This window comes from Toxorhynchites rutilus, chromosome 3 (assembly GCF_029784135.1).
Source record: "Toxorhynchites rutilus septentrionalis strain SRP chromosome 3, ASM2978413v1, whole genome shotgun sequence".
Classification (NCBI taxonomy): domain Eukaryota; kingdom Metazoa; phylum Arthropoda; class Insecta; order Diptera; family Culicidae; genus Toxorhynchites; species Toxorhynchites rutilus.
Window position 1 is genome coordinate 26,646,117 of NC_073746.1, and position 13,002 is coordinate 26,659,118.

Genomic DNA, 13,002 nt, shown 5'->3' on the forward strand with positions numbered 1-13,002 from the left:
GGAAATCTAGGCACTGAACAAGTAGGAAAAAATGCAAGATTTGGAACGCTTATAACTCGAGCATTTCTCAATAGATCGCAAAGGTTTTTGCATCAATTGATAGGAAATATATCTACGCATCTATCATAACGAATAACATTTCATTTTTCTTGAGATAAATAATTGAATTATTGTGAAATATCAAGCATTGTACAAATGCACTATGTGCCCATTTTTGATTGGTCCATTTTGTGCTCCTCAAATCGTATCGACCAAAACGGGCAACCAGAGCAGCAGCGAAGTAGAATGAAACACGATTGGAAAGGAAAAAGAAAAAAAAAATGAACGAAACATTGGTCGCAGTCTCACACATGAGTAATTCTCGAGCCAGCCAGTCAGCTTAAAAATCCCCGCTCCGCTGCCGTAACGATTCTTTCTTTGTGTGGACACCGACTGGACAACATCGTTGCTGGACGGGCTGGACGGCGAGGGATCGAGTGCCTTTCTCAAGGCAAGAGGGCGGAGGTGGTAGCGCTGGAGTAAAGTAGAGTAGAGTTTTCAAAGGGCCTTTGTCAAGGCTAGAGACGAATGAACTGCAAAAGTTTAAAGTCTCTATAATACAATTCCTTCCTTCCTTCCGTAACGATCATTCTCATTCAAACCGTACACCACATCAGTTCGCATCACAACACATCAACGAACCAACCCAAGCAGCCATGTCTGGACATGGCAAAGGAGTAAAAGTGAAGGGTAAGGCAGAATCCCGCTCGAACCGTGTTGGTCTCGAGTTCCCCGCAAGGGTAGCTAGGCCGAGTTAGCTGGCAAAGCTGCTCGCGACGATAAGAAAACCCGCATTCGGAACAGAACACATTCGGTTCGGTGGACATCAAGACAACAGGCAGTTGCAGCGAGCGGCGAGTGGCAAACGCAATCGCAAAACGGCAGCTGGTAGCAGAAGAAAAAAGTTTGTTCTTTATACAAACTGCTTTGGTGGCAAATCCAGAACAAGGCGGCATCAAGGGCGTTCGAAATGTTTTTTTTTCAAAACCACGAGTACAAAGTTTTCTAAATTGGAACCATTCCATAAAACACGGCGCTTATCAGGGCCATTAAACCTTTCAAAAAAGAGTTTACGAAATACAGTTCAATGCTTTCTAAAATAATATCCAAAATAATAATAAAACACAAATTGATTTTTTCATAATTTGTTTGCCAGGATCTGATGAGTATGTGAATTTGTCAGTTGTTCTGAGCTTATTGATAGTTGGGGACTTTCCTGATTATTCAATTTTCACCAATTCTCAAATTGTTTCCAGACTGAAAGTACAGTAATTTACAATTAGTTCGACAGTTAGCTAATTGGACGGACATGTAATGCGACATAATTAGTTGGACATTTTTGTAAACATAGAGATCCAAATTATGACCCCACATTGAAAGTCGACACTGTACCACTGTCATCGCAAATGTTCAATTACAGGTTAAAATCGCCTCCAATGCGACACTGAGTGGTGCTTCGGCACGTCGTGGGGTCTTTGAAATTGATCATTCAGTTTTCACAAACCCATGTATGGTGTCCGAATTAAAAGTGGCTTCAAATTACAACACATTGTATGCAGGATGGCATTAACGAATTTTCTCGGTAGCAAAAACTGCTTTCTTTGGTTGATAACTGATGTTGAAAATTGACTGACGTTACATCTGCATTGCATAGAGAAATAACTAAGGAGCAACACGATGAGCTATGTTTTTCCTGCTGCTCTGTTCTTATTTTAAAGGACTTTAATCCGAAGGTCATTCGTCCTTGTGTTTACTGTTGGTTTTTCAGAACGCTTATAGCTCGTTTATTTCTCGGCAGATCGTAGAGTTCGTCTCCAAAACCTCAGTTCTTTTTCATTTTTATTTACTTTGTTTGCGGAGACTACAAATCTTACAATTCATTCGTCTCCGAAACCACAGCTTAAGGTACGGTAATGTGCTCAATAGTTAAATATATGATAGTGAACGAGCTGATGCCTACCTATGCATTCCCTATCACAGTCATCATTTTGATTGTACGATATGTGTATACGCCGAAAGATGCCCGACGTTGAACATTTAATAAGTACTTCAGAAAAAAAATCAAGAATCAAGTTTGTAATAAAAAACGCAAAAACACAACACCAAAGGTTCTTTTCAGAACCCCCAACATGTTCATAAAGAGTAAACAGTAAACTAATCCATTTTTCAGGTAGATAGGTAGGTATTCACGTAGCAGAAGAAAATAAAACTATATATTTAGCAAAAGTTGTACCCTTTGTATAGTTCTACGTCACTCCGGTTATGTCACCGACATTACCCACCCGTCTTTTTTCGATACCCTTATATTCGGCCAAGTGCTACTCTAAAAGTTCCATTTCTCAGTCAAGGTTTTTCATTGTGTCTTTCACGGCTTCAGCGATGTGCGGCGTGTACCTTCGGGCAAATTCCGGTCTTTTTGACGTAGGATTACGTCTTTCGCACGTCGATCGCATCGTGGAAAATGTCCAACTTCAAACGCTTATTGCTCAGTCTTTTCATGATCGATTGATGTGATTTTTGCGTCACTCGATTTCGGCACTTCATAACAATTTTTTACGATGGATAAAATAATATCATGAGACTCAAACAATGAAAAAAATCTCACTCGTTGTTCAAACGGAAATACTGGTTGGTTGAAATCGAAGGCACAGGCTTCCTCTTGTACTCACAATTATTGCTCAGCTTTTTTCCGAGAGAGTTTTGCATCACTCATTTTGGGCACTCCATAACAATTCATTACAGTGAAAATGAATAAAATAATATATTTTATCGAACTACTTCAAAACCAAGGTCACAGGGGGAATCGGCATTGCAAATGCATGCAAGTCGGGGGCATTTTTCTATTACAAGTAAGGTGAGTGATACGGTTAATGCTTACAAATAAAATATCCGCGAAATCTCATATCAATGACCGATCATGCATTATAAAACGTTTAACACAAGTGAAAGTGTAAAATTGGTAGCGGATGTGTTATTTCAATTTTCATAAATAAAATCCAATGTGTATTCCCGTTCGACAACGGATTGTCCGATGCTATCTGTTTTGTTGTATTCATCTTCACCTAAGGCAAGTTCATACAGCGAGAAGAATTGGAAAAGTGAAGAAATAATTTCCCATATGCTCTACATAACGCATCAGGTGCTGTAAGTTCAATTGAAATTCGCATTTAGGCATATAGCATCCAAAATGACCGCCACCACAAAATGGCGATTCAGCGCGGACTCGATTATATACAGTTTCTGATTTCTTTTCACTGTATATAATCGAGTCAAAAAAAATTTTTTTTAATTCGTTTTTTTTGTATGTATTTTTATTTTTTGAATATGAAAGAGGAATTTGATTTTTTATTCATCTCCTTAGAGTAAGAAAACACCTTTCTCCCATGATAAAAATAAATTTATCCAAATTCTCTCAGGAAGAGATAGACGATCAAATTTGATGAAAAAAATCCTTCTACGTATATGTTCGAATTTCAACAATGACAGAGTTATTGAGCTTTTTTTTTGTTTTGGACTTTGTTGCCTAAAACTGGCTCTACATTACAAAGTACGCTACGAAATACGATTGTTGCTTTCATTTGAAAGATGAGGAAATTTAGTACAAGATATAGTAGTAGAACATTTAAATTAGTGGATTTTAATAACATTTTGGTAGTGAAAAACTAATAAGTTTATAATTTTTGATGTGTTATTATGAATTTCATCCTAAACATGTATATTAAACTAGATTGTTTCTATCAATTAAATTGAAGCTCTCTAACCGCCATGCAATTTGTTCTTTGACACCCAACTTCTATCTTTCTTAATTTGGCTGTAATATCGATATAAACAACTCCTGGTTACTCAAAGATCCTTGTTCCGTGTATGTCGCTGAACTGGGTGCGATATATTACGCATTAAGGATCATTGAACCATTGCCCATCGATCACTATTTTATTTTTTCAGACAGTCTCAGCTCAATAGAGGCAATCCGCTCAATGAAAGTTGATAAACGCTCATCTTATTTCCTAACAAGAATAAGACAACTATTGAGTGTTTTGGTCGAAAAATTATTCAAGATTACCTTAGCATGGGTTCCCTCTCATTGCTCGATTCCGGGGAATGAGAAAGCGGACTCGCTAGCTAAGGTGGGCGCTTTAGAAGGCACACTTTTTGAAAGGCAAATTGCTTATAATGAATTTTTCCACATTCCTCGTCAGTATACGCTCGTAAGTTGGCAACGCATGTAGAGTGGTGATGAGTTCGGTCGTTGGTTACACACGATTATCCCTAAGGTCTCGACGAGTGCATGGTTCAAGGGATTAAATGTAGGTCGTGATTTCATTCGCGTGATATCTCGGCTTATGTCCAATCACTACAACCTAAACGCGCATCTCTATCGCATTGGGCTCGCAGCAAACAATCTTTGTGATTGTGGCGATGGCTACCACGACATCGAGCATGTTGTCTGGTCGTGTATCCGGTTCCATGCTGCTCGCTCTCAGCTCTCTAGAGCACTGAGAGCACAAGGCAGACAATCGATTATCCCCGTCCGGGATATCTTAGGTAGCCGGGATCCTGATCTTCTGCTTCATCTATACCTGTTCCTCAGAAACGCCGATGTCAACGTTTAATGATGTTTCCTTCGTTGTGTCCCCGTTTCATATCCCTCCTATCCGATCGATAAACTTTTACTTAGTCGCGGCAATACATACACACACTCTTTACAGATGCACGGGCCGAAGGTTGTGCAGTCCACTGATCATTCAACAAGAGCCAAAGGTTGTACCGCTCATGACAACTCTACACGAGCTGATGATTGCGCCGGCTAGTGACCCTTCTATCCTGGATTCCTCGAGTCGAGAAAGACGCACCACGCTAGATATGGGGTACAGACTAGGGGGGCGTTGCTGATCCATGGTCAGCTGCATCCCAATAGGAAGTATCCCGTGTCGGGCACACGTACAGAGCATCGAAGACTGCGACATACCAATTATGAGAACACTTGTAATACTAACCTCGAGTCAACCGCGAGTAATCGGTTACATATTACTAACATAGTTGTAAACAAACATTGTCAAAATATTGAACTCCCGGCCCCGTTAGGCTGACGCCATATGAGCCTTAATAAAATATATATTTTGGATAAAAAAAAAACTCTTGGTGAAAATTCAAGATATATCTTCAAAAATCACGATTTTCACAACACTGTACATGTAATAACCACTCAAATTACACCTTAAAGTTGAAAGGCTAGATTTCTTCTTGAAATAAGTTATATTCCCCGGAATTGACGAACCCATTGGAGGATGACAACTCGCCACTTCCTGGCGTAAGGCAAGACATGACATCTTCTCAGGAGGAGATGTTTCCATTAACGAAATCAGACGTCCCAGAAGATAATCATTTGTCAGCTTCACACCAAGGAGAAGTAGTAAGTTTTAACAATTTGTATGCCTCGTCATACCAGTAGTAGATAATGAACCATCTTCCTCGCCTCAACAACTAAATGTAGTTGAAATTTTGATATACTGTCAAAATTTCAACCGTATGAAAAGTCCACTTAAAATGAAAGAAATCCAAATTAATGTTCTGAATTCTTCTTTCTCGATAATTATGGCCACAGAGACAAGTTGGGATGATAGTGTTAGAAGCGAGGAAGTATTCGGAAATCGTTTTAATGTCTTCAGAGATGACCGTAATCTTCACAAATCCCATAAAAAATCGGGAGGCGGCGTCCTTATTGCTATTAATTCATTAATAAATTCAGAACATATTCCAACAACAGAATTCGACGAGTTTGAGCTAGTGTGAGTCAAAGCACTTATTGCGGGAGAGATACATATATTTGTATCTGTTTACTTCCCCCCTGATCGTGCTTAACTTAGTTGTTATGAGAAATTCTTTGAAGTTGCTGAAAATATTTTATCTTCCTTTGCACCAGAATAAAAAATCCATATATACGGAGATTTCAATCAACGAAATGCGGACTTTATCACTGATTCTGAAAATGAATTTATCTTGCTTCCAGTTGTTGGTGATAATAAGACTCTGCAATTTATTTTTGATAAAATAGCCGGTCTTGGGTTGAATCAAATAAACAATGTTCAGAATCGACAGAAATGCTTCTTGGATTTCTTGTTGACAAATATGACCGAAGATTTTTGTGTGACCGAATCATTAACTCCACTTTGGAAAAATGAAGCTTTCCACACAGCTATCGAATATTCTATATTTATAGATAACACTCAAAAACCATTTGATTATGAATTTGAGGAAGTCTCTGATTACACTAAAGCAAATTACCAATCAATTAGGTGTAAGCTTAACTATATCAACTGGCAGGATTTATTTAGAAGTGTGGAAAACATTGAAGTAGCAGTGACGACTTTTTACTCGATGATCAATGAAATTATAGAGCAGGAGATACCAAGAAGACGAAAAAGGAGAAATATGAACACAAAATATCCGATTTGGTTTAATCAAAGCATAAAGAATCTAAAAAACAAAAAAACAGAAGGCACATAAATTTTATAAGAAATACAAATCTGACGCTAATCTCCAAAAATATCTGAACATTTGCGAACAGCTCAACTCAACTGTTAAAAGCGCTTTTGAAGATTACAGCTTAAAAACAGAGTCGGACATAAAATCTAACCCGAAAAGTTTCTTTAATTACATAAAAACAAAATTAAAAAGCAATGGTTTTCCATCACGCATGCACCTTGACGATACCGTGGGGAATGACAACATTTTTTCAAGAAGTTTATATTGTAACAGCTGAGGAGGACCGAGATCGTGACTTCTTTGCATTTCTTCCAGAATTTCCATGTGATGTTGGAGTTAGAAAACTAACTTACATTGAAATTTTTGACGCATTAAATAAACTCGATGTCTCGAAAGGGCCAGGTCCTGACGGAATTCCACCGGTTTTTATAAAAAATTTGGCATCTGAATTAACTCATCCACTTTGATGGCTTTTCAATACGTCATTGGAATCAGAAAGGTTCCCATATGGAATAACTCTTTTCTTGTACCAATATTCAAATCCGGTAATAGATCCGACGTAAGAAATTATCGTGGAGTAGCAATTATTTCTTGCATTCCAAAACTCTTTGAAGCCATAATAAACCAAAAACTTTTTCAACAACTAAAGACACGAATTACGAATAAGCAAAACGGTATATTCAAAGGACGATCAACAACAACAAATTTGCTGGAATTTGTCACATTCACTTTTGCAATGGATAATGGTAATCAAGTTGAAGCTCTATACACTGACTTTAGTAAGGCTTTCGATCGTGTTGATATATCCTTACTCCTTCTTAAACTTCAAAAAATAGGGATAGAAGTCAAGCTATTGAAATGGCTAGAATCATATTTGACTGACCGCACCCAAATGGTAAGATTTAATGGGAAAATTTCAAAACCAATATTTGTTACATCCGGAGTTCCTCAAGGCTCTCATTTGGGGCCACTTTTGTTCATTTTATTTGTTAATCAACAAGTGTTTTTCTTAACAGTGTTAAGGCACTTATCTACGCAGATGATATGAAACTGTATATGGAAATAAAGAGTGAAGAAGACTCTCAAACATTCAAAAATGAAGTTGACATAGTTTATAATTGGTGCACTAAGAGTTTATTACAGCTCAATGTTAAGAAATGCACTTTGATTACTTTTACAAGAAGAAGAACACCATTGAACAATGGTGTTATACTGGGCAATCAACCCATCAGTAGATGTCAACGAGTAAGAGATTTAGGTGTGATCTTAGATTCGAAACTAACCTTCGTGGATCATTATAATACAATCATCCATAGAGCAAATAATATGTTGAGCTTCATTAAACGCTTTAGTTACCATTTCCACGATCCGTACACAATAAAAACATTGTATATTACATACGTCAGATCAATTCTCGAATACTGTAGTATTGTATGGTCCCCCTACAAACTTCACACGAAGACAGAATTGAATCTGTACAAAAACAACTTTTGTTATTTGCACTTCGTAAACTAGGTTGGTCTTCATATCATCCACCTCCATATGAAGCACGCTGTATGCTAATCAATATTAAAAGCCTAAAAGAACGTCGGAACTCTGTCATGATTCTATTTATTATTGATATCATATCACAACGAGTGGACTCAGAAGAAATATTAGGAAACCTGAATTTTTACGCACCGATTAGGAACCTGAGGAACCCTAACATTTTTTACATAGATTATCGAAGAACGAATTATGCCAAATATAGTCCTATCAATCGCATGATGAGCCTCTGTAACGAACACAGTGAAACAATTGATGTAACCATGTCAAGGTCAATGCTCAAAAACTATCTGAATAGCATAAGATATCGTTAAATTTCAGTGTAATATTTGGGCAGCATATTTAGTCTACGCTGGTTTGACGAAATAAATAAATAAAAAAAAATTGATTATGTAACTTGTTAAAATCGTCTTTTAAATTAAACGAATAAATTATCCAGCCAGCTCTCTTTAGATTTTTAGTTTTAAGTAAGTAGTTTTAAGTAGTATTAAGAATGTATCGGTCTACAATTTAGATTGACGACAATAAAAATAAATAAAAAAAAATTTAAAATATAAAAAATAATAATTTTTCCAAACTGGATATAATCTAGTCCAAAATTGTATTTAATCGAATCACATATAATCGATTCTGTTTATAATCGAGTCCGACATGTATATAGTTTTTTCATAACCCCATCAAGATGGGTATCATATTAAAGGGCTCGAAATCTTCCAAGATGAAAAATTAAAATCGACTCTCCTCTCAGTAGCTTCACTTCGACTAGGACTACTTTGGCATTCGCCATCAACATGCCTTGAAATGACTAGAAATGAATTGACGAGCGTTAAGCGCGAGGATGACTAATAAACTATTATAGCAAATGGTTATTCATCCTGAATTCAATCCACGGTCTACTCACGGTCAGACTTCCTAACTCACGGTCAGACTTCCAGATTTGTCTGGAATCTTCCAGAGTTTGGTAAAGCAGAAAAAAATCTGCAATCACATTTGACTCTATTGAATTGGTTTGGAAAGCTAGTTTGTGCTAGTTTTATTGAAACAGTTATTCAAAATGGCATCACTGATTTCATCGATGGGATGCCAGACTGAGCTTTCTCAGAGCACCGATAAGCATGCTGGTTCCAACAATGTATGTAGTGAAGACATAAAGTGTCTTGGAGGATTGAAGGATTTCTTGAAGCATGCTGCGACTTAGAAGCACAAATGCGACGGTTGTGATCCTGAATGTTCTCGGAGATGATCAACACGAAGAGTTCATTAGTCATTTGCGAAGCAATTCGTTCAGATTGATTGCCGACGAATAAAGTTGCGTTTGATCAACAAAATTACGAGAGTTTTGAAAATGTGTAGGTTGGTACAATGACTGAACTACTCATTACACATCCAACCATTCTTTTACTGAATATTTTCCTAATCTGGTTCCCAGAGAAATGATTCAGCCAATTGATGAGGAATTCAGAGAGCTGCGCAATGTTGATTTTCAGAATATTCTCCGGATGAACGAACCAATTTAGTAATGTCTTGCGGTAGAGTTCTAGCCACAAAAAATGGCATTCCCGCAATTAAGAAAACTTATCCTTAAGTTTGGTACACATGTCTGAAGCCATCGATTTTAAGTATATTGCGTCGATATATGATAGGAAGAAATAACGGTTAAACCATGTTTTATACATCAGACGTAGAAATGTTGATTGATTGATTGTGTTGAATTGAATAGTTGAAACTTTTTCAGTTCTACCCCTGAGAATGGCCCTTCATTGGCCCTTCAGAAAGACACTTCATTGTCATTGCACGTCAGCAAACCGTGTACACTTCCGCAAACATCAAACGACGTTTTCGTGAAAATGTTCAATGAAAATAGCAATTGAATATAAAAAATGTTGACAAAAATTCCGGACAAATCCAGTCTTTTGAATTTCCAACATTCAGTTTACTGTTCAATACACTTGGCAACCCTAGTTTAACCCTTCATAAGGCAAGGAATCGACTCAAACTTCAGAGAACATAATTCTTACATGAGGAAGAACACATCATCTTCGATAAAAAATAAGCTATTAAAACGGTTGGAAAAAATGGTGGGAATATAGTCGCCACTGCTCGTTAAACCCCAAAACACTGCTTGCCGCTGCCTTGTAAGCTCATTATAACGAATTGTATAACGAATTCAAGAAGAATTTTTTGCCGGCCCTCTGAAATCTCGTTTTTTTGTTACATAAAAATGACTCCCAAATTTATATCGTACATTTTTAGCAACCCCAAATAAGTTGGAGTATTGCCAGATACTTTTAGAAGTCTTTGGTTAAGCAAAATATTTAAATAATATTCCATGTGCGGAAAAAAGATGTTTCTCTGGGTGACAATAGTTGTTACGGCTTTATAACAGGTTAACCAACCGCAAAGTCTCTAAATTAGTAAGAATTTTGTATGAATAGGACAAAAACTAGAAATAGATTTTTGTTCAAAAAATTTGACTATAGGGGTCTGAGATGTCACTTAATTGCCCAAAATAGTTTGAGAACCCCTGCCCTAGACTAATGAAGGAGAGGTGTGATAACTGCTAATTCCTACTTCTCTAATTATTTTCTAGTACATTATTATGTTTAATCACAATTAAACCGTTTAACTTAAAATGTTTTTTTTTTCCTTTTTTTATTTATTAGTTTTTAGTACATTATCTGTTTCATTAGAATATTTCTCTACAATAAAACCATTGTACTGTATTCTATCAATCAAAAAATTTCATTTGATACCGATATTGAGTGGATTGCAGAAAATACATAGTGTGTTCTCCAAGTCAACTTCGTTCGTTTGATACACATATTTCAATCAACCTTTTTTTGAAATGATATGGAATCAGCTATTTTGTAGCGGCGGCCAAATTGGATTTTTCAGGATAAGCAGTTTTAAAATGACAGCAGAGATGAAGGTATTTTATAAATGCGGTCAGTTCCTATTGGTCAAATTTCTATTACTGTGGGACAACCCTACAGACATACAAACATACATACGAACAGTTCAAGCTAAATAAAACCGTTTAATAAAGTAATTTGCTATTTTGTGATTGCGGCCATTTTGGATTTTAATTTTTCATGATCTACTGTGATCTACTATTCAAGTCCTTTCATTTGATACCTATATTAATCGTGTTTTGAGAAAATATGCAGCCCGCCATTTGATAGTCATAGCCATCATAGATTTGCATTTTTCATAAATAACTATGTTCTACTAGTCAAGCCCTTTTTGATACCCATATTAATGAAGTTTCGAGAAAATATATAGTCCGTCATTTTGTAGTGGCAACCATCTTGGATTTACATTTTTCCTAAATAATCGTATTCTACTAGTCAAGCCCTTTCATTTGATACCTATATTGATGAGGTTTTGAGAAAATATGTGATCCGCCATTTTGTAGTGGGCGCCATCTTGGATTTTCAAGATCATGAAATACGCAGTTTAATAATGACTACAGAGATAAAGGTGTGTTCCAAATTTCGGATCAATCGGTCAACAGGAAGGAACTAATCAAACAAATGGAATCAAACAAATGGAATCAAACTTAGCATATAGAGGTTTTACGGATCGATAAACGTTTCTATGTTAGTTCGACACTCCTCCCCCCGCTCTGAAGGGGGGCTCCCATACAAATGAAACACAAATTTCTGCATTACTTGAGAACTAATCAAGCAAATTGAGCCACATTTGGCATGTGGATGTTTTACGGGGCACGAAACGTTTCTGTGGTGAATCGATTTTTTCTCCACTCCATTTCTAAGGGGGGGGGGGGTGTTGGTCTCCCAAACAAATGAAATACAAATTTCTGTATAGCTCGAAAACTAATCAAGCAAATGGAGCCGAATTTGGTATGTTAAGTTTCTAGGGGCACGAAACGTTTATATGGTAAATGGACACACCACCCCTCTCTCTGAGAAGGAGGAGCGTTTTGGTAGGAGTATTAGGAATTTTATAATAAAAGGCAAATTAAACGGGGTTCTGCGATTGGACTCATAAACTTGCGCTTAGTAAGAAAACGTGAATGTTTGAAGGTATTGATAACAAAAAAACTAATTTTGGGCGGGACGAAGTGTGTCGGGTCAGCTAGTAGTAAAATAAAGATATATTCGGTTCGTTTCCGGAAGTTTTACCAAAATCTGACTACTTTCTAGTCGAATTTCTGACTATTTTCTGTTTATACAATAAAAATCTTTTGGAACTGGGACCGACATTGATGTTGCGCAAACGCTCTTGATGCGCGCTGAATGGTAAGCGCAGCAAGAAAAAATTGGGGCTTAACGTGTTAAAGTACTTGGCGAACAAATATAATAAAACAATCCACCTGAACTTCAATCGAATTCCAGCTCTTTCAAAATCCCAGTGAAAATCAAATCAAATCAGCAAAATAAAATAGAAATTTCAATCTCAATTTATAAAAAAATGTTTATATCATATAACATTTTAGTTCAATTAGTTACGATTCAATAGTCTTTGTTTATTTACAACTATCTTCCGCGAAAAAAATATATTTAATCAGTCAAAAAAGCGTGATTACCATGGTTTGCGCGCATGTGGCAAACGCAAATCTTCATTGCGTTTCTTAATCGATTACTAGCTTATTGTTCTTTATTTTTGAGCATACTCTCAATACAGATTCTACTTAAAATGAAGTTCACAAAAAATATATTCACAGAAATTAATCTGGCATCTCGGCCAGTAGCACACATTGGCGGGATTTAGATGAGCCCCGATGGATACGGTGATAAATTACTGAAATTGCACTAATCCGTGCGGACCGGCGAGATCGCATCCGCGGCGGGAGGATTTCTGGCGGCCTTCCGGGGTGTCAGCATAATGGATGTGATGAATGCCGTGGAGATCAATCTGGATGACGTTCGGTTTCGCTCCGGCTTTTGCTGTGGGGAGACCAGAGGCAAA